The sequence below is a fragment of the Cupressus sempervirens genome, chromosome 10 (genome assembly GCF_028749045.1).
Source record: "Cupressus sempervirens isolate cs-2001-9-10 chromosome 10, ASM2874904v1, whole genome shotgun sequence".
NCBI classification, from domain to species: Eukaryota; Viridiplantae; Streptophyta; class Pinopsida; order Cupressales; family Cupressaceae; genus Cupressus; species Cupressus sempervirens.
Window position 1 is genome coordinate 773,130,743 of NC_143127.1, and position 23,398 is coordinate 773,154,140.

The 23,398-nt window shown below is 38.8% G+C and overlaps 1 protein-coding gene and 1 long non-coding RNA gene across 2 annotated transcripts in view; both read right to left on the minus strand.

Annotated features, from left to right (window-relative positions):
* Positions 1–23,398, minus strand: part of LOC149536157 (uncharacterized) — a 74,266-nt gene that overhangs the window by 43,323 nt on the left and 7,545 nt on the right. The window lies entirely within an intron of this gene.
* Positions 21,252–23,398, minus strand: part of LOC149536158 (uncharacterized) — a 57,841-nt gene continuing 55,694 nt past the window's right edge. Inside the window, exon 7 of the long non-coding RNA XR_016357515.1 lies at positions 21,252–21,799. This is a non-coding gene — a long non-coding RNA (uncharacterized LOC149536158). The remainder of the gene's footprint in view (positions 21,800–23,398) is intronic.

The following is a 23,398-nucleotide window of genomic DNA, read 5'->3' on the forward strand; positions in this document are numbered from 1 at the left end:
ATATATCACCTTCAGCATCTAATATGCAGCATAAATATTCATAGATAGGAAAACATCCATAAGGCGATGGGTCTCAGGATAGCATGTCAACCTCCAGCAATATATATCTCTGAACGTATACAAAACTAGAGTTGTGGATCAGATAGGTGTAAGGAGTCAGTGTAGTCACAACTTGAAACGAAACAAATAAGGGATGATAGGGAGTTTGAACGGTGAGAAGAAATATACAACAGAAAGGGAGCCAAGCCTCGATAAGGAGAAATAAGAAAAAAGAAATACAGATTAATACCATAATCACCATACTACCAAAGGTGTCAGCGGATGGACACAAGAATTAGTGATACCGGTTTATTCAAGCTACTATAAGACAATATAAAATGGATACGGTCTGTACCAAGTTTACACAGATAGTAGTATATTAAGAAGGGGATCAACACATTACTACTATATGGGATCATTAATTGATACTTCTACCAATCAGTCAAATGACAGACGAGAAAGGAGTCTAGTTGGTGAAACAAAGAGAACCCCAAACAAATATTCTCAACCCATCTCAAGCATTATCCAAGACGTTATAAACTTTAGAATTACTTGAGGAGCTATCAATAACATACAATCATCATATGAGAAATATTAAAACAAACTATATAGTACAAGTGATGATCTACATCTATCAAAATACTAAGAGAGGATAACTACTAATAATAAGTCCAACGAAGAAATTCTAGTCAGTAAGGGAAAGACAGAAACTATCTCAAAAAGGTTCCTCTGCAATCATTTACAGAGCGTAGTTTTCTAAGTTCATCACGTGACACATAATTTACATTCCACTAGAGATCTGAGACAAATCATGAGACTTGATGTAATGTTCGGAGTTTCCATTATGTCATGCATAAGAACAATTTTGTTGAAGAATCAATAGAATCCTTGAAGCCTCAAATGCATAGATTTAATTCACCTTTGTTGTGAATTGTATATATAGGATTGATAAATACATTCTTAATGATACAATAAAGATTGTTGGAGAATAGATCAAGTCATTAAGCTTAGCGAGAAGATCAGAGTGAGACAATACAAGACTACTTGATTAATCCAACATAGCTGGCTAATTGAGACTAGAAGGACTAATCAAGTACTTAAAGTAGAAGATGAAGAAAGAATTTTTAAAAAAATCATTTTTTATTCAAGGAAAAGGTTTATATAGATTGGGAATTAAACTTAGTTTGACACGAGTATACATCGAGGAAGCAAGTTATAATGAAAAAAAGTGGAGGGACATTACAAGCACTTTCTTGAGATCAGCGATGGGATTATTGTCTGCCCTAGTTACCTTTCTTAATGGTGGAGTCATGCCCTTCGTATCTCTTTGGGTTCTTTCAGAATTTGTAATGTCCCCATTTTTAGCAAGTTCCTGCAGTTGGCTAGGTGAGTTCACCATCGCGACCCTCGTGAGCTAACAGTGGGATTTGAGGGTCTTAGCTGTGTGGTTATAGGCTTTCCAATAGCCTACGGTGTGTTTTGGGCCTTTTGGCTCTGTTTGAGGGACTTACTATTTATAGTAAGTCAATCTGTTGGTTCCGATGAGCTCAGTTGAGTTAGAGGACTTGGAGGATGCTCTCAGCTTTTATTTCGAGCTTCCAGTTTGAGCTCCAAGAATCTTGGAGGGAGTGTCTATTTATAGTAAGTCACCCCGTCAGGTTCATTCATCATCTTTTATCATTAGGATCACTTTGTTGTTGTCAGATTTTGATTCTGATGCCTCTTCAGTTGTTTTTTCAAAATGGGTGGATTATTATTATTATTCATATAAATATGCCGAGGTTGCTATTTTTGATAGTGTTGTTCGTTGGTCACCTCAATATCATAGCTTGTTGGAACCGAGACAAAAAGTTTTAAATCATAGGAACAAGAAACAGTGGCCTTACGTGTCAGAATTTTAAGTTATGGTGGAAAATGTCATTTTTAAAGTCAAAAGCAATTAATAAATTAGCTTAAAATGACACTTTATTATATTTTAATTTTATATGTGGGAAGCTTCCTAAGTGAAGTTCATTTGGGAAACTTTGTGCCATTTGGAGATTATAAATATGAGCCCATTTGATGAGTAAAGAATCCAATTGATTATATATTTGATTATGTGCCTTTGTGGCTTTTTCTTGGGTTCTTAACTGTATGCCCTTGCTGATATATAAGGTTCTCTGAAGTTTCTGATGTTTGAAGTCACTGTTGATGTATAGTGATTTCACTATCTAAATCTCCTTCTATCCGTGTTTCCTTTGTTTGGGAGATTGTTTTGGTAATTTCATTGCAAATTGTGCTGTTATAAACAATTTGCCAAGTCTCCTTATTGTAATCATTGTGGCTATGCAGAGTGATCTTTTGAAGGAAATCGATTGTATTATGCTGCATACTAGCAATCAATTTGATGAAGTTTTGAGGAACTTGGTGACTGCTGAGGTTGGCGTTTGAGATTCCCATCAGCTTGACGCCAACGCTATGAATTGCTGAAGTTTATTTGTGTCAGGCAAAATTGTACCAGGCGGCACTCAGAATTAATAGCTTGCGATTTGTGAGTAGCTGGACGTCTTTCCTCTTCCAGCCACAATGTGCTATAGGGGCATTCCACAATAACTACAGAGGGTTTGACAGTGTCTTTGGCCTACATGGTGGATATCCTTGGAGACGTGTTGAGGAGCTGCCATGGGACTCATATTCTGGTCTTCCCTTTCAGTCGGAAAGCACATTGAATTAAGTTATAAGGAAATCAAGTTCCTTACTCAATTAATTGGTGAAATTCGATATATGTTCTCTGTATTCCCTTTCTACATAAAATTATGTAAAATGCTGAAGTTGTGTTGTTAGCATTCCTCTTGCACTTTTAATGTATTCTAAAAAGTAATTCTAATAAAAATAAGAAGCCTAGCAACATTGTTCAATTGGCATTGATAGACCATAATACTGACAGACCATAATACTGATAGAAGAGAACGAATTTGTAAGTTGTGTACTTTAGCTGAGGTTGAGACAGAGATTCACTTTATTTTCCAATGCCCTATCTTTTATGAGATCAGAGGGAGATTTTATTGTTTGTTCCGGGACTGCTTTTCTCTTTCTGCATTCTTCAGTTATTGTAACTAGTGGTGTCTTGCACTCTATCTTCAAGAAGCCATTTTGCTCCATGATAGTAGTTTCGATTCTCTGCTTCCTCACCGACTTTGCTTTGACCAGCCCATTATTGCCTTTTTCACACCCTTAACTCCTTTACGGGGTGTGAAAAGGCCGGCTGCTTCTTCAAGTTCTATTGGTCATTCCAGATCCATCAGATCTCCCAGTGGTTACTTACATCAATGACACTCTTCCACAGGTTCACAAAGATAGTTTAGGGCTCATGTTCACCTATAGTCTTATCCTTTTGTGACTGATTTCTTTTTGCCAAAGAAAGACTCACAGTCTTCTCCTTGTACTTTCTCTTGTTATTTCTTGTTTTTGTTCGCTTTTCTTGGACATCGTTTGGTGCTCCTGTTGTTGTCAACTTTCTGGTTGTAAACTCTCAGTCCCATGGACCTTTTGTAGTCTTTTGTCGGACATTAATAATCTTATCTTATCTTATCATGTTCTATACAATGTTTAGTATGTTTACTTTATGCATTCCTTTATCATGATGTTGTATCATATTGCTAGATGATGTTTCTTACCACTACCTTGGATTAGTGATGCTATTGGTAGATTAGCAAGTTGTACATACTTGTTCTTATGATGTTATTTGATGGTTGTTGGTAAGAATGATCTCATGAGCCAACTCCAACTATCTTATTGGCAAATTGAGATTCATGCTCGAGGGTATGGTTAGGGCCTTTAAGGCCTCATGATGCCATTATGGTTGGGAGGAAACGGGCACGGTTGTTTTTAGTTTGGTGGCTTCATTGCTTGTGCTTTCCTTCTTGAGATAGTTGATTTATGCACATTTATGTTCACTACAATGTTGCTTTTCTGCATGATTACATTAGATGCTATGGATTAGAAGGCTAGATGTTTGATTCTCCTTTATTAGCACGTCATATATATTCCATGTTCTCGAGTGTTTGAGCCTTGACATTTGTGTTTCCGGTACTCCCTGGTGTGGAGGATTTATTCTTACTATACAGAGGTACGACAGATGCCTATTTCATCAATAAGATAAAAACCTTTTGCATCCCCTGGTTCCAAAAAAATACTAGAGTTCACGACCCTATAGATGTCAAACTTCCTTTTATGCAATTAATCTATATTGTCAACCAATTTCACGTCAAAGATGTGTTTTCTTGTGTGAGGAAAGCATTCTCTTGCATGGGGCATGGTAGATGCTTGTGCGAGTGTGCATACTCTCGCACTTGGACTAACATTTACTCACGTGAGCTAATGCTGGCTTGCGCTTAAGGTGTTCTCTCATGCAAGGCGTGATACTAGCTCATGCGAGTATGTGTTCACTCGTGCGAGTCTGGCATGCTGTACTTCTTCATGCGGTAACAAGGAGCATTTTTGTGCAACTTCGGGAAATGAGATTTGGAGTCTTGGATACCCTGTTGGGTTGTGCACCTTCCTAGATCTTGATAGTTTGGATATAAAGTATATCATTGTATGTTCAACTTTCTTAGTTAATGAAAGCATTGGTAAGTAATGACGCTTGAAGATTGTTGGTTGTTTGGATTGTTTGGTTAAGTCTTTCGTTGTGCTCTTGTGATTAGTTGCATGTTGATGTTGTTAGAATCCATGCTTAATTCCTTTTTAAAAAAATGTATTGGCTTTTATTTATCCTTCTACCAAGGATCTTGTGATTAGTTGCATGTTGATGTTGTTAGAATCTATGCTTAATTCCTTTAAAAAAAATGTATTGGCTTTTATTTATCCTTCTACCAAGGATCTTCGGGGGGGGGGGGGGCATTACAATTATTAATAAAATGAATTCAATGTCAAATAGATCACTAGCGCTAATTTATCTAGGGAATGTAATTTAATTTTTCAGGTTTTATATGGGCATAGGAAAATTTGAAATCAAGGGTTTTCCTGTTCTTTAATTCCATTCCAATCTAGTTAATAATGGAATGGATTAAATATCAAAGAATTCCCTTGCCCTAATTTCATATGAGGTATGTAGCTGTTTTACAATTTTTATAACTTATGAATGTGGATGAATTTTACAAGTTGCAAATCTAATATTACAATATATTATAATTTGGTTGTGATACCTTATTGAACAATCCAAAGCACCAAGTTGTTTACTATTGTAGTTATTACAGAGTTTTATACATTTGCATAGATCAATAAGATTAGAAGCTTTTGTAAACTATCAAAAAAGATTTTTAAAAAGATTAGAAGCTTGTGTTACAACTCCAAAAAAGAAACAAAAATACCTCTTCTATAATAGGATTTTGAGGTATGTATTAAAAACAATACTTTGCTTCTAAATAAATAAGCATGAAAATTGTTTTGAAAAAAAGCAGAAGCTTCAAAATCACCAAGTGTGCAAATATAATATCATATAAGAATGAAACCAGACCTAACTGTTCTTTTAAACAACAATAACAAACAAGAGTTAAAAATTGTTTCTTATTAGCCAAAATTACTTAGTAAACTTCATAAAAAAATTGTTAAATTAGGATCTTTGATAGGAATAAGTGATATAATAATTGATGGAATATGCTAGACTCGGATTTACTTACCAATCTGATTCTATGACTATGCTTGCTCTGATTGTGCAGATCTTTGGGACTGTGTATTCACTAAAGGAGGACGGGCTTGCTGTAATCAATGTCTTGCTTGCGGATATAATCGCTGTGACTGAATAATGATCGCAGTCTTTGTTGTTGGAGTAATATTTGAGTCTGAGAATGCCTTGTGATTGATTCCAAACTGCCGTGTAATGTTCCCGTTATAAAATAAATCATTTATTAAAACTATTGTTAATGGGCCGATTGATTTGATATATCTCGGACTCATTTTTGTTTTGTTTCTGTAGTTTGTGTTGTCGTCGGCTATCTTTGTACACCCTCGGAAAGTTTTCCTGACTGGTATCTAAGCATAGCTTGTAGGTAGTCTTTAGGTATGGATTTTTTAATTATTTCTCTGTATTGTGAATTCTAGTTGGGATTCTCTTCTGTTCGCCATTTTGGAAGTGAAAGATCTTCCCTACTTGGTTATTCCGATTCCAGTGGGATTCAACCGTCACTCTATTCTATCACTTGTAATACTTCGCTCGGATCTAGCAAATCGGAGCACCATCATATTACGAATATTAATTGAATGTTTGTGTTCACTTTCCATTTCTTGTTCAAGTTTTATCTTGGTTGTATTCAATCATTTTCTAACTAATTTCATCCGTACAACATCGTTGAAAGCAGCCCCATACCATACGCCCACCACACATTGTAAAACTCTCTGAAATCGTACCGTATGGCCTTGTCTTGACCCTCTGTTATCCACCGTACGGCCTTGTTTGACCCTCTAGTGTCCTCCCTACAACTCTGTTCTGCATTCACCATACAACCTCAACCTTTGTGTCCCTCCACCCCTACACCGTACGACCATTTGAAAGGCATCTTAGACACCCTATACGGCTTCCCACTGTACGAAATCACTGTTCCACCGTACAAACACCTTCCATACACCACTCCCCAATAACGTACAGACATATTCCTCATACCGTACAGCCACTACTCAGCTTCCGTATGGCCACTACTACGACCTTCACACTGTACGACCCCAACCCTAGGCTACTATATGACCATCAAGTCAGTTGTCACTAGGCCTCTGCACTTGGGAAGACTATAGTGGTATCAAAGCGCTTCGATCCTGCTAGCATATGAACAGTGAATGAGAGTTTATAGCTAAAAGAGACAAATAACCCATTTCGTTGATAGAATGGCTGCCGAACTGGAACCAACAGTTGTCAAACTTGTGGCACTACTGAGAGAACTTGCAAAGAATTAGGCACAGATCACTGATACTTAGCGACTCATAGAAGAGACTCTCAAGAAGTTGGCAGACAATAAAATATTGGGAGAACAAAATGGTCATAGCATGGACTCGGTGTTGGGTAAAACAAACCCTCATCCAGCACACTCTCGACCTTCCACGCCATCTTTTCAGACACTAATTGGAGGGAAGTAGCCAACCTTTCAAGAAATCCAAGATCAACTGAGAGAAGACTGGAAGAATGTGAATTTTGAGGAAGATATATCCTACAAAGATTATGCAGATCTAAGAATGAGATTTTCGAGAGGCGAAAATAGAGGATATTTTAATGATGATCTCAAGAGGAAGTTGAGTAAAGTAAATTTGTCTCCATTTGACGGATCCGAATCCATATCTGTGCAAGTGTGGGTAATGAAGGCTGATACTTACTTCCAGCTGAATCATATGCTAGAAGAAGAAGCAATCATATTTACGGTGTTGTACTTGGAGGGAGTTGCGCATAAATGGTGGCATCACGACACCATCACATTGAGGCATGATCAAATAAATACTTATGCGGAATTCACTAAGAGATTAATAGATTGATTTGATGGTAAAAATCCGAAACTCGATTTCAAAGATTTGGCACAGCTGAAGCAAACTAGATCGGTTGACCAATACATTGCAGAATTTCAGAAATTCTCTGATTGGTCATGGACATTTCTGAAAGAAGATAGACAATGCTCTTCATGGATGGACTAACATAACCACTGAAAGGTTGGGTAAAAGAGTTCAATTCTGCCACCCTGTCAAAAGTTATTAAGAAGGCACAGAGCATGGCATCATCATCGACGTCATCCTCTCAAAGTTACACCCCAAACCACTGGCGTTTCTGAGGGACAAACATAATAAACCTCCACCCAGGAAGTCGTCATTGGACGAAGCTACCAAACAGGAACTCCGAAGGAAGAAATTATGTTTCAACTGCAAGGGACCTTGGGAACCTAGCCACAAATGCCTCGGAAAAGGAAAAATACACTACATTGAGGTCATGTCCGATGATGAGGATGAACAAGAAGAAACACTCGCCGAAGACAACCAACATCACGATGACACCCACATGGTTAGCATGAACCATACAGAAAGGATTGTAGCATCGGTACGACGCGAAGGAACTATTTCCCTAGCCAGTAGCCCAAGGTGCACAGTGTTTCGTATATGGGGAACCCTTCAAGGACAAAGGGTTATGGTGATGCTCGATAGTGGAGCTATGCTAAACTTCATTAACTCCTCTTTGGTGAGACGAAGAGGTCTACCTATGGAGACACACGCAAGATTTCAGGTCAAAGTTGTCAGAGGCACTCTCCTGCCCTGCACACACCTTATTCCTTAGCTAAGAATTACAATGGCTAATCACACGATGACTGAGGATTTCTTCATAGTGGACCTTGATGATATGGAGGTTATTCTAGGCATACAGTGGATGAAGACTCTTGATGAATACACTCAGAGTTTCAAACGAATGGACTTCACTTTTGTTGTTGATGGAAAGAAGGTTTTTCTCCACCGAATGGCAAATGAAGGTCCAAAGGAAGTTTCTGCACATCGGATGGAGGCAATTTTTCGGAGTGATGATGTTGCGTGGGTTGCACATTGTTTTGTCTCAGTGGAACCTATAAAAGGGCAACAAACACCTCCCCAGGATGATGATCTCCAGAATATTTTGAGTAAACATGATAAATTTTTCATTGACATTTCTCTTGGCATACCACCTCATCGAGGGTTTGAACATACGATCGATTTGAAAGCAAGAGCCAAGCCGGTCATAACCACACCCTACCGACATCCCAAGAAATTCAAAGATGAGATCGAAAAGACTATTCAAGAACTACTGGAGAAAGGATGGATCTGTCCCAGTTCTGGCCCCTTTGTGTCATCAGTAGTTTTAGTCAAGAAGAAGGACAGGAAGATGCGCATGTGTGTAAACCATAGTAACGAGAATCGAAATCATATTGAAATCGGCACGGCCGAATTGAATTGTGAATCGGAGGTGAATCGGGGGTGAATTGTCCATGAACCGGCAAATTTGAAAAAACCCTTTAAATGTAGAGATTTTAACAGTTTAAGACTTATTTCATGCACCCTTTGTTGAATATAACTTAAACACACTATAACATCATCAAATAGAAGTTGAAACTTAACATATATAAACATGGAAGTTTGTGTTTACCACATGGGGTAAAGAGTTTTTATAAGACAGCTTCACATCTAGCACCTACTCCAAATGCTTCAAAGAATATCACCCCTCTCGAAAGGCTTGCTCTATTGTTCTCTCCACCACAGACACTTCATGCCTGCAACAGCTTCAGGTCTCATCAACTGGTCAAACTTCCCAAGACTGATAACTGCAGCGACTGGGGATCTAGGGGGCAACGCCCCCAGCAAGGTCGAGGGGCAGCACCCCAGGCGCGCCCCCTGTCGCGATATAGGGCGGGGTCGAGGGGCAACGCCCTTGCCGCCAAGACCAAATTAGCACTCTGAAACCCACACAAAACTACATGGAACACAATGTTTTTGTGATTTTCTTCTGATCCCACACTCTTTCTGGGAACCACTGATCTTTTACTACCTGATTATGTCTTTCCCTTCCCTTGGGCATCGTCCATTATGCATTCTAAACATTTTTTATTTGTCGTCATTTTTTATTTTTCTTTATAACCTATGGTTCTTCTTTTCTCTTCTCCTCTCTTCTAGTCATGCTTAACAATTAGAAGGCCCTTTAGGGTTATAACAAAGAGGAAAGGTAAAAAAGAAAGCAAAAAACATAAGTGATTTTTTTTATTATTTCCAACTAAACATGCTCATTGCTACCAACCAATTTTTGGCGATTTTTGATGGCGATTCAGGCGATTTTTTGAGTGAATCGTCAATACATGCAATTCACCCGATGAAATCACCGATCACGATTTCTGACACCAAAAAAATCGGCGTGCATGAATCTGATCGTTGAATCGGCGATTCACGCGATTTCAGCGCGATTCTTGTGAACTACCATGTGTTGAACCAAAAGAATAAAGAATAGATATCCCATTCCAAGGATAGATGAGTTGCTAGATGAATTACATGGCGCAGTCTATTTTTCAAAAATAAATATCTATTCTGGATACTATCAGATCCGCATGAGGGAGGAAGACGTAAAAAAGACAGCCTTCCATTGTCACTACGGGCATTATGAATTTCTGGTCATGCCGTTTGGATTGACAAATGCACCTGCTATATTCCAATCGTGCATATTTCACATCTTCAACAAACAATTGCGTAATTACTTATTGGTATTTTTTGATGATCTTATTTATAACAGGACATGGGAGGAGCACCTGAAGCATCTGGATGAAGTCCTAAGGATCATAAAGGGACAGTCTTTGTTTGTCAAGCAATCCAAGTGTGAATTCGGTATGACAAAAATATTGTACCTAGGGCATGTTGTCAATAAATATGGAGTTCAAGTTCATCAAGAGAAGATTCAGGCTATCTTTGATTAACCTCCCCCAAAATCACTCATGGATTTGCGAGGGTTTTTCAATTGTGCAACTATTATCGGAGGTTCATTAAAGGATTCTCTCAGCTCAGCGCACCCTTAATGGATCTGATAAGGAAGGGGTCTTTCCAGTGGAACGAAAAGGCACAACTCACTCTTGATAAATTGAAAAAGGCAATGAGCACCTGTCTAGTACTTGCATTACCTGATTTCACTTGACCGTTCATTTTGGAGTGCGACGTGTCCGGAGAAGGCATTGGCGTGGTACTGATGCAAGATAGACATCCCATAGCTTATGAGAGCAGGAAGCTTACGTAAATAAGATGCCTATATTGCATCTACGACCAAGAGATGTTGGACATCGTATATGCACTAAACAAGTTCTAGCAGTATTTGGTAGGTGTCAAGTTTGTCGTCCGCACGGATCACAACAATTTGAGATATTTTCTAGAGCAACGAGATTTGAATGAGAGGCAACAGAAATGGGTAAGCAAGGTTCAGGCCTTTGATTTTGACATTGAATATGTAAAAGTAAAGAACAATGTGGTTGCAGAAGCTTTATCTAGGAAACCTACCATCTACTTACTAACCCAGATTTCAGCTGACTAGAAAGTACATTTGTTGGTAGAATATTCCAAAAACACTTTTTCCTGTAAGCTAATGGATGGAAACAACAAAGATGATTGGTACAAAGTGGTGGATGACATCATTTACTGTAAGAGTCGGCTATTTTTAGTGCTGGAATCCAAATTGAAGAAGAAAATCCTAAAGGAGGTACACGACTCACTCTTGGCTGGACACCCAGGTTTCCTCAAAAACTTACAGAAGTCTCCAGGAGACGTTTTCATGGAATGGACTTAAAAGAGATGCCTTGCAATATGTAAGAGAGCATGCGGTCTGCTAGTAGAACAATTCCGAACATACTCTACCTGCCGGGTTACTGCAGCCTCCGTCGATTCCAGAACATAAGTGGGAAAGTATCTCAATAGATTTCATAACAGGGCATCCCAAGGTAAATGGAAAGGATTGTATTTTCGTGGTAGTTGACAGATTAACCAAGTATGCACATTTCTTCGCCATCCCCTTAGATTTTCATGTTGCAGAAGTTGCCAATTTGTTTTTTAGAGAAGTCTTTCGTTTGCACAAGTTACCCTAAAACATTGTCAGTGATCGGGATGGGTGATTCATCAGTATCTTCTGGACATAACTGTTTTGATTAGCAGGGACAAAATTGTCACCAAGTACTAGTTACCACCCTCAGACAGATGGACAAACAAAGATTTTGAACAGTGGCTTGAAGGTTACCTTCGAAACTATGTTTTGGCACAACAACGGGCATAGGTCAAGTCGATACACCTAGGAGAATACTATTACAATACCACGTATCACATGTCCATCGAAATGGCACCATTCAAAGCTCTATATGAGTACAAACCCTCTCCTTCATCGACACAATATTGGGAGACAGTCGTGCACCAAGGGCGAGGAATTGGCTTCAGGAAGGACAGGACATCCTACTATACCTAAAGGAAAACTTACAACGGGCACAAAATCAACAATATATGTATGCCAATAGACACCAAATGGAAAGGAGCTTTGAAGTGGGGGACTTGGTTTATCTCAGGCTCCATGTAATGGGCACCCCTGAATGTCCCAAAAACTAAACCAAATTGCTGAAAGGAATTATGTCAAACAGTTTGCATTCAACTTCTTAAAACCCCTTATAACTCTGGAAATCAAACGTTTATTTGTTTGTTGTGTTTCGTGCATGGAATTGGTATCATACAACATAAACAAGAAAGAAACTACAACAATATGCAAAGTGGAAATGAACTGCTGCTAATAAAATGTTATTTTCAGAATTCATAAAACCAAATACATGGCAGATTTATCAACTCACTAATTACTTCAGCAATATTGTCATAATACTCCAGCCCATGCTTACGAACTTGCTGCTACAATACTTTGTCCTCCAATCAGTCCACTACCTTCATAATACCATTCCCTCCAAGCGGCATAAGCGTCGGACAAGTAGTGAAGAAGATATGAGCAAAATATCAAATCTGCCTATAGCCGGAAATGCAACTAAACTGCTTGATAATGAAGCCAATAAGAAAGAATTCCAAAGGCCAAACCCCAAGGGAATGACGTCTAGAATGTTACAAGAGAGGATAGACGTCCTCAAATGCCAAGAACAAAGCTGCAACTCACACACCAATTTCTTCTCATATTCAACCTGTCTAATGAAGCTACAAATGCTTCCTTTTATTCTATGCCCACGGGTCCGTTCAACTCATATGGGCAATGTGGGATAAAGATGTGTAATATAAAACATATATTAAAATACCCCTTATGTCTCCCTTGGGTACACATCACCATAAAATAAATATTAAAGTAACACTTTAATATTTTACAATTAAATTAGACGTTACTTTAATAAAACTTCAGGCATTAAAATGTATTAGCAATCGGACTCCGAATAATGCGAGTGATAGCTCATCGGAAAGCTCTCACCGAGGAGTATCGAATCCAATCACCAAAATTGACCTGCACTGTGTCCTGCCGACTTACTAAAAATAGTAAGTATGCCTGAAACTGAGTAAATCAACTTCGTCTTGGCCCGAACTGGAAATGACTAGGCCAAAACACTCCAAGATCCCATTAAACCCTTCGTTAGCCCTCGGGACCATGTAGAACAAGGCTAACGCACACACACTTGGTCAACTGCTAAAATGGGGACATTACAGTCCGCCCCCCTTGAAATTGCTTGTCCTCAAGCAATCTCAGTTCAGCGTGCTGAATAACCTGCTCACTCTCCCATGTAGAATCTTCCTCCGGCAGATCTTTCCATCTGACCAAATACTCCTTCACTATCCTATTTCTAAGCTTCCTCTCTCTGGTATCCAGAATAGCCTCAGGTACTAACACAAGCTTCCCCTCCTCATCCAAAGGGGGTAAAACTGCAGAAGGCACTACACTCTGACCAATGGCTTTCTTAAGCCTAGACACATGAAACACATTGTGCACTCGATTGCCCTCTGGAAGCTCAAGCTCATAGGCGACTTTGCCCACTTTGCGAATCACCCTATAGGGACCATAAAATCTAGGTTTCAACTTTTCAGCTCCGCTCTTCTTGAGCGATGACTGTCTATATGGTTGTAGCCTCAAGTAAACCATATCCCCTACCTCGAAACTGCGCTCTATTCGGTGCTGATCAGCATACAATTTCTGTTGATTTTGGGCCTGTTGTATATTCTCTTTGAGCACTTTCAGGATGTCCTGACTATCCTGCAATAAGTTTTTGGCTTTGGGCACTCTACTGTCCCCCAAAACTAAATCCATGAAGCTAGGTGCTTCATAACCATAGAGTGCCATGAAAGGAGTCATCTTGATGGACATATGATAAGTGGTGTTATAACAATACTCTCCCATATGCAACCATCTGATCCAAGCCTTTTGTTGTGTAGTTACATAGTTCCTCAAATATCCTTCCACCCATTTATTAACAATCTCTGTTTGCCCATCTGTTTGCGGATGATAACTAGTGCTAGGTGTAAGATCTGTACCACACAACCTAAACAACTCTTGCCAAAAAACACTCATAAACTTACTATCCCGGTCGCTGACAATGAATCTAGGCAACCCATGTAACCTGAATATCTCTTTAAAGAAAAGATCTACCACCTGTGCTGCTGTGTAAGTGGACGGAATAGCAATGAAGTGAGCAAACTTCGTCAAGCGGTCCACCACCACATAGATGCAATCCCTTCCCTGCACTCGTGGTAAACCAGTGATGAAGTCCATCGAAATACTTTCCCATTTCCTATCAGGAATGGGCAAGGGCTGTAATAAACCTGCAGGAAATGTGTGTTCTCCCTTATTCTGTTGACAAACCACACACTCCCTGACATACCTCTGAACATCATCCTTAAGCCCTTTCCATGAAAACCGCTCTCGGATCTGCTTGTAGGTCTTGAAGACCCCCGGATGTCCAGCTGTGGGTGCATCATGAAATGCCTTCAGTATCGCCTCTCTCAAATGTGATGACGGAATCAAATAAACCCTGTCCTGAACTCTGATCAATCCATCTATCACCTCATAGCGATCATCCTGTATGGTACCTGAAATCAATCCAGAAGCCCAAGCATCTCCGACATACTCTTCTATAATCCGATCTCTCCAATCTCCTAAAATCTCTGCTCATGAAGTATTTAATACTGTTGTGATCAGTCTTGATCACAAAACGTCCACCTACCAAATATGATCGAAATTTGGCCAATGCATGCATTATGGCCAACATCTCCCGGTCATAGACAGAATAACTTTTCTCAACTCCTCGAAGCTTCCTACTCTCGAATGCAATGGGATGCTTCTCCTGCATCAATACTGCTCCAATCCCATCACCTGATGCATCACAATGAAGCTCAAAAGGCTTCGTGAAATCCGGTAGAGCTAGAACTAGACATGAAGACATTACCTGCTTGAAATGCTCAAAACACCTCTGTGGTGCCCCTGTCCACACGAAGGCTCCTTTCCTAGTAAGATCTGTCAAGGGTGTAGCAATCTGTGAGAATCCCTTAACAAACCTCCTATAAAAACCACATAAACCAAAGAATCCCTTAAGCTGTGTAAGGTTTGTGGGAGTAGGCCATTCTACAATAGCTCTAATCTTTTCGGGATCAACCCGAACGCCATCTGCACTAATGATATGCCCCAGGTAAAGGAGCTCAGTCATGCCAAACTCACATTTAGATTCATTGGCATACAATGACTCTCTCTCCAGAATAGATAACACCTCCTCTAGATGATGTAAGTGCTCCTCCCAGGTCTTACTGAAGACCAAGATGTCATCAAAGAAGATAAAGACAAATCTCCTCAGCTGCTTCCTGAATACCTGGTTCATACAACTTTGAAATGTAGCAGGTGCATTGGTTAGACCAAATGGCATAACCATGAACTCAAAGTGGCCATAGTGACATCGGAAGGCTATTTTCTCAATGTCCTTTGCTCTCATCCTGATCTGATGGTATCCGGATCGCAAATCAATTTTGGTGAAGAAGCATGCCCCATGCAACTCATCAATCAGCTCATCAATCCTAGGAATGGGATACCTGTTTTTAATTGTTTTCTTATTCAGTGCCCTATAATCGATGCACATGCGCATCGTCCCATCCTTCTTCTTTACCAATACTACTGCTGAAGCAAAAGGGCTCTTACTGGGCCTGATATGCCCCATCTCCAACAAATCCTTAATCGCCTTCTCTATCTCATCCTTGTGTTTCTTAGGATGACGATAGGGAGTAATCATAACTGGTTTGGCTCCCTCCTCGAGCTCAATAACATGTTCCATCCCTCTGTCAGGAGGAACCCCATGAGGAATATCGCTAAATACTTTAGCGTGTCTATCAAGTATCTTCTGGACATCTAGTGGATGACTCTTTTCTTGTGGCTCTGGTGAAGTTGGCATAATGTGGCACTCTGCCGCCCACTCTATGTCATCATGACGAAAAAGTCTCTGCATTCTCCTCAAGGACACTACTCTGCAACCTCCATCTGAAAGCCCTCTAAGTACCACAGTTCTGCCCTCATGCTGGAATCTCATCTCCAATTTCGCTAGATTGAGTGTGAACTCAACTAGTGAAGCCATCCATGTCATGCCGAGGATGACATCATAATCTCCCATGTCCACAACATAGAACTCATCCTCCAACTCGTAGCCATCTCCAAACCTGATGCGAAGATTAGATATCTTCCGAGTGCATAATAACTTATCACCGTTAGCCACCATGACTCTAAACCCATCATGCTCCTCTGTTTGTAACCCTCTCCTGGCTACCAACTGTGCATCGATGAAGTTATGTGTAGCCCCAGTGTCAATAAGAGATATCACTTTCTGCCCCTGGATAGTACCCCTGACCTTAAATGTGATTGCCTTTTGGGCCCCTGTCAAGCGTGCCAACGATCTATCATCCTTAGGAATGTTGCTCTCCTCTATAGTGTTACCCTCATCTGAATCGGAGTGCTGATCCTCACCTTCTGACTCTGACTCTTCTGCTGAAAAATACTCCATTTGATTTGCCTTAGCCTTGAGAGAACATTTATGAGATAAGTCCCAAGGCTCTCTACAATGGAAGCACAGCTTCTTCTTTCGAAGTTCATTCAAGGTTTCATTGTCTAGTCCTTTTGATCCTTCTTTGGGTTTGCTATACTCTTTCTGAAATGATTTTTTGTCTTTGTCCTTGAGGTAGGAAGAATCTGTTGAATGGTTTTTTCCTTTGTATACCGAAGGGGCTAAATCTCATGCCTTTTTAGTTGCTTCAGCTAACGTGAGTGGATCATGTCCCTTCACCCAACCTCGTAATGGATCAGCAAGACCATCACAAAATAACACCACCAATCTCCTAGGAGAGATATCAATAACAAGTACAGACAAGCGCTGAAACTCGGCAATGTAAGCATCCACAGAACCTGACTGTTTTAACTGTGCTAGCTCCTTGAAATGTAACTCGGGATCCTTAGTGTCAAATCTCCCAATCAATGTTTCGGTGAATTCCTCATAGGATGTAATCTGATTATGCCCCAAAGTCACCATGCCATGATGCCACCATTCATGTGCAACGCAATCCAAGTGCATAGCCGCATACTTGATAGCCTCCTCCTCAGGCATAGGATTTAGCTGCAAGTATGTATCTACCTTCTGCACCCAAGCTCGTGCAGTCATCTTCCCTGAAGCATCATAATAAGGTAAAGAAAGTTTTCCAACTTTCTTCCTCAGCTCAAAGTTTTGATTCCTCCCTCCTGCTTTAGGCATGTGTCTCATCCTCAAGTCCATATAATCTCTAAGAGAAATATCCGCCTGAAACTCTAGTCCACTAGCCTCCCAGTCCCTCCTAAACTGATCCTGTAACTCGGTAATCTGCGGCTCGTTTACTGGTTGAACCGGATCTCTGGGTGGAAAAGTGGGTAGAAGAGGTCTCGAGCTCGTAGTCCGTGCTAGGCGTGCAACGTGTCTAAAGTTATCAGCCTCATTCCCATTGTTGTCGTGTCCATTATTACCATTAATGTTATTCTCAGGACCATTGTTGTTGCCTTGGCCTTCATGGTTATTGTTTCCCCCGTTGTTATTGTTTCCCCCGTTGTTATTGTTTCTCTCGTTGTTATTGTTTCTGTTGTTGGCATCACCTGGATTAATATTGACACCCATCTGTCTAGCCATGAGCTGCAACATCATGTCCATTCGCCCATTCTGCTCCTGCTGCATACGCTGCCCCTGCTCTAATGTATCCAGTAACTGTCGGAACAATACCTCCCCCTCATCTGGACCAGCATTTCTGCCTCCGCCTAATCCTGTATTCCTGTCATCTCGATCACCCATATTATTGTCCTGATCACAGAATATCTCATCTGTGTCTGTATGGTTGAATTCAATGTCCCCCTGCATGGATGTACTAGACTGTTTGCTTTGCAAGTCTGAAATCCTATTTTGTCTTGCTTTGGTATCGCGGAAATTATAAGACCTCTGTCGCATGCTCAAACATAAATGCTTAGCTTGTGTTTTTTACTTACTTTTTCCCTCTATCCGGCTGTTCCAAATTCCCTATAAGACCTCCACAGGATGGCAGGACTTATAGCTCTGATACCACTGTAATGGGCACCCCTGAATGTCCCAAAAACTAAACCAAATTGCTGAAAGGAATTATGTCAAACAGTTTGCATTCAACTTCTTAAAACCCCTTATAACTCTGGAAATCAAACGTTTATTTGTTTGTTGTGTTTCGTGCATGGAATTGGTATCATACAACATAAACAAGAAAGAAACTACAACAATATGCAAAGTGGAAATGAACTGCTGCTAATAAAATGTTATTTTCAGAATTCATAAAACCAAATATATGGCAGATTTATCAACTCACTAATTACTTCAGCAATATTGTCATAATACTCCAACCCATGCTTACGAACTTGCTACTACAATACTTTGTCCTCCAATCAGTCCACTACCTTCATAATACCATTCCCTCCAAGCGGCATAAGCGTCGGACAAGTAGTGAAGAAGATATGAGCAAAATATCAAATCTGCCTATAGTCGGAAATGCAACTAAACTGCCTGATAATGAAGCCAATAAGAAAGAATTCCAAAGGCCAAACCCCAAGGGAATGACGTCTAGAATGTTACAAGAGAGGATATCGTCCTCAAATGCCAAGAACAAAGCTGCAACTCACACACCAATTTCTTCTCATATTCAACCTGTCTAATGAAGCTACAAATGCTTCCTTTTATTCTATTCCCACGGGTCCGTTCAACTCATATGGGCAATGTGGGATAAAGATGTGTAATATAAAACATATATTAAAATACCCCTTATGTCTCCCTTGGGTACACATCACCATAAAATAAATATTAAAGTAACACTTTAATATTTTACAATTAAATTAGACGTTACTTTAATAAAACTTCAGGCATTAAAATGTATTAGCAATCGGACTCCGAATAATGCGAGTGATAGCTCATCGGAAAGCTCTCACCGAGGAGTATCGAATCCAATCACCAAAATTGACCTGCACTGTGTCCTGCCGACTTACTAAAAATAGTAAGTATGCCTGAAACTGAGTAAATCAACTTCGTCTTGGCCCGAACTAGAAATGACTAGGCCAAAACACTCCAAGATCCCATTAAACCCTTCGTTAGCCCTCGGGACCATGTAGAACAAGGCTAACGCAAACACACTTGGTCAACTGCTAAAATGGGGACATTACACTCCAGCCATATCGACAATTGAAGCCACGATTTTATGGCCCCTATCGTGTAGTTTGTCGCATTGGGGAAGTCGCTACGAGTTGGAACTTTTGAAGGGAAGTCGTATTCATAACATCTTTCATGTTTCATGCCTGAAGAAGGCCATGGGGCAGAACATCACAATAGCCACAAACCTTCCACCACTCAATGAAGAAGGAAAGCTCATATTGGAACCAACTGAGATCATTGAAGTATGTGAGAAGACCGTGCGGAACCGCTCGGTGAAGGAATATTTGGTGCATTAGAAACACTTGCCATTGGATGACGCAACGTGGGAAGGAAAACACATTCTCTAGCACCCAGCATTCTTGAGGACAAGAAAAATTTGGGATGAGAGGACTGTAATGTTCCTGTTATAAAATAAATCATTTATTAAAACTATTGTTAATGAGCCGATTGATTTAGTATATCTCGGACCCATTTTTGTTTTGTTTCCGTAGTTTGACGTCGTTGGCTATCTTTGTACACCCTCGAAAAAATTTCTCGACGAGTATTTAAGCACGGCTTGTAGGTAGTCTTTAAGTATGGATTTTTGGATTACTTCTTTATGCTGCAAATTCAAGTTGGGATCCTCTATTTTTCGCCAATTTGGAAGTGAAAGATCTTCCCTACTTGGTTATTCCAGTTTAGGTGGGATTCAACCCTCACCCTATTCTGTCGCTTGTAATACTTCGCTCGTATTTGGCAAATCGGAGCACCATCATACTGCAAATATTAATTGAATGTTTGTGTTTACTTTCCATTTCTTGTTCAAGTTTTATCTTGATTGTATTCGATCATTTTCTAACAACCAATTTCATCTGCACATTGTTGAAAGTAGCCCCATACCATATGCCTACCACACAATGTATAACTCTCTGGAATCGTACCATATAGCCTTGTCTTGACCCTCTGGTATCCACCGTACAACATTGTTTGACCCTCTGGTATCCCCTGTACGACTTTGTTTTGCATTCACTGTATGGCCTTGGCATTTGTGCCCCTTCACCCCTACACTATACGACCTTCTGGAAGGCATCTTAAACCCCCATACAACTTCCCACTGTATGACATCATTGTTCCACCGTATGGACACCTTCCATACACTACTCCCCAATACCGTACAGCCATATTCCTCATACCGTACGACCACTACTCAGCTTCTGCACAACCACTACTGCGACCTTCACACTGTACGACCCTCACCCTAGGCTTCTATATGGCCATCAAGTCAGTCGTCACTAGGCCTCTTCACTTGGGAATATTACAATGGCATCAGAGCGCTTCTATCCTACCAGCTTCTGAACAGTGAATGAGAGTTTATCCTTCTCAAGGCGCCTATTGCACTAAGTGAGATTATGAAAATAGGCGCCTCGAGAAGGATATCTCTCGGGTTATTATATTTATATATATATATATAAGCTAGTAGCACTCACGTTGCAAAATGAAAGACATTATTTTTTTAAATTATAATTTGCTATAGTTAATATATTATGAAAATTTTAATTAATAAATATTTAGTAATATTATGATTTAGTATAAGTTTTATATATTAATTTTTAAATTTTTCATAGAGAAAAAATAATAATAGTAATTTTTAAAAGATATTTTAAAATCATATAGATAACTATTTAATGTTATAAAAATTGAAGAAATGTTATACATTCTATTGCTAAACAATTCAAGCACATTGAAGCAATATAGAAAATTTTATACAAACATGTCTAATAAAGAAATTCTTAATTATCATTGAAAGAAATGATGAGATAGTCCATCACAAAATGTAATAGTGTAATATTTAATAGTTATTCCAAAATTAGGTTTAATTAAAAATAGTATTGTTCAAAATGTTGACAATAGATTGACAAATAATATGTAAAATATTTTTACTTTTTCAACAATGGATGGACTGGTAATAACTCTAAATTTTCATGAAGAACTTTTCGTACTTTAATTGATAGAGTAGACTTTACGTGAAATAATGTAGGTATGCCATAATTTGCATGCAACAACCTGAAAGATGGAATGACTTGGTGTATTGTGAATGTAACTGTGTAACCAAAATTAAGAGTAGCTATCAACCATTTTTCGAGTGGACCTTTGTGATAGCTAATTTTAGATTCTCCTTTCAGAAATTTCATAAACTTTATACTAAGCTCATCAGAGAGAGTGTGCTTCCTGAAATTTACTGTTGGGGCAATGATAATTTTATAAATGCATCCTGCAAGATAAAGATCACGAATCTCATGGTACAAAGCATCTGGCCATCCGCAAAAGTCTACAACCTCGATCTGAAGGTGATGAAATTTGACATCTAAGTTCATCTTCACTTTTGTGGCATAATGGAAGTTGAAGTATAGAGCATAGTTATAAAATTTTAATTGACTGTTCCTTGGTCCATTTTTTATAATTCAACTGGTCATTCTATCCCTTATCCAATACCGAACACTTAACTCCTCTATACAAAGGATGACATTTTGTGGAAGTCTACGATGAAAGTCGCGTAACCACCAGTAAACCCATTCCAAACATAATTTGTCTGACATCTTTGTAAGCTGCATGGGATTTATGAAATAAAATTATATCATTAAAACATGATAAAGAATATGACTTTTTCAAAAAGGAAAGAAATGTTGCATCAAGGATAGTAACCATAATAATTAAATTGAAGTATTTTACATGTAATAAACATAAAATATATTTGATCAAATTGATATCTTGAGACACATTTTTGAAACGTTAGTATTTTTTGTCTTGAAAAAAATTATTTGACATAGTGTGATACAAACTTATAAGGGCATAACAAAATAAGTGATCATTTTCTTTAATGTAAGAATACAAAAAAGAAATTACAACGGTATATTAGAAGTTTATTTATATATTATGGATGTGAAAACATGTATTTGAAACATTTGAAATGTGATTCATAGTAGTATACAAGTGAATGAAAACTTTATTTAAATTCTATAATCATACAACAGTACAGTAAGTGTAATAAAAATTAGAAAATATTAAAGTGCCAAATCAAAATTGTACTTGCATGGGACAAAGTATTGAAAAAAAAATATTACATCAATTTTGTTCTAACAACTGAAGTCTATTTTCTTCATCTTTGCGCTTGGCGACTTGTCTACCCTTTTTCATTTTCTCATAATGATCATATGTGAATGGAGGCATTATTCTTAGACATTGTAAAGATTTAACACGAGAAATGGCTACAAATGTCAATCTTGGTCTTTCTCTTGGTCCTATATCAATGGTCACTTTTGGAAGAGTCAAACCTTGAGATTTATGTATAGTCAATGCCCATGCCAATCTTAAAGGCAATTGAAGTGTTGTACCTTTCTGTATTGGTGTAATTGGAATTGTTTTTGGATGATTGTCTTCAAATGGTAGTCCAGAATAGTTATCAAACTCAACCATCACATATGGTGGAGGTTCAGGTGGAGCACTACCTTGTTTGTAGACTATATTTTGAACATACCCCAAAGATCTATTTACAAGACTTGCTTATACCCATAGATTTGATGTTAGCATGACCCTTGCATCATTACAAAGTAGCAATTCGAGATCAAGCTCGTCATTTGAATAATCTTCCAATGCATTACCATTTCCTGCTTTTGTCGCAACACTACGTGCAACAGGATACTTCAATGAATGCAACATTTTTCTATTATGACTATGAACATTTTCATTTGTTGAGAATGATGGACAGAATTTTCAAACTGTAAATTTGTTGGAAGATCTATGTTAATAGGGGTTCTTGTCATTAGCAATCTCTAATCATCAATTTGTGGTTTTGCATCTCTTATATTCATCAAAAGTTGTTGAAATCTTTGTTGATCATCATTTTCCCCATCTTGTCTGAATATCTTATCCAAAGTAACAACAATCTTGAATTCCTGCCATAGCAACTTTTCCCTTCTATTACTATCATATGCTGGTCTGTCACTAACCGGAGGAAGCTGGCCCAAATCTCCTACCAAAATAATAGATACACCTGAAATATAGGAATGAAAATATTTATGTCAAAAAATATAATTTGAAATTATATTTTACTAATGTATTAGTCTATATTTTTTACATGGTGCACTTGTTAATGAGCAAAAGTGAAGCCTTTTACCTCCAAAGCTTATATTTGCATTTTGTGGGAA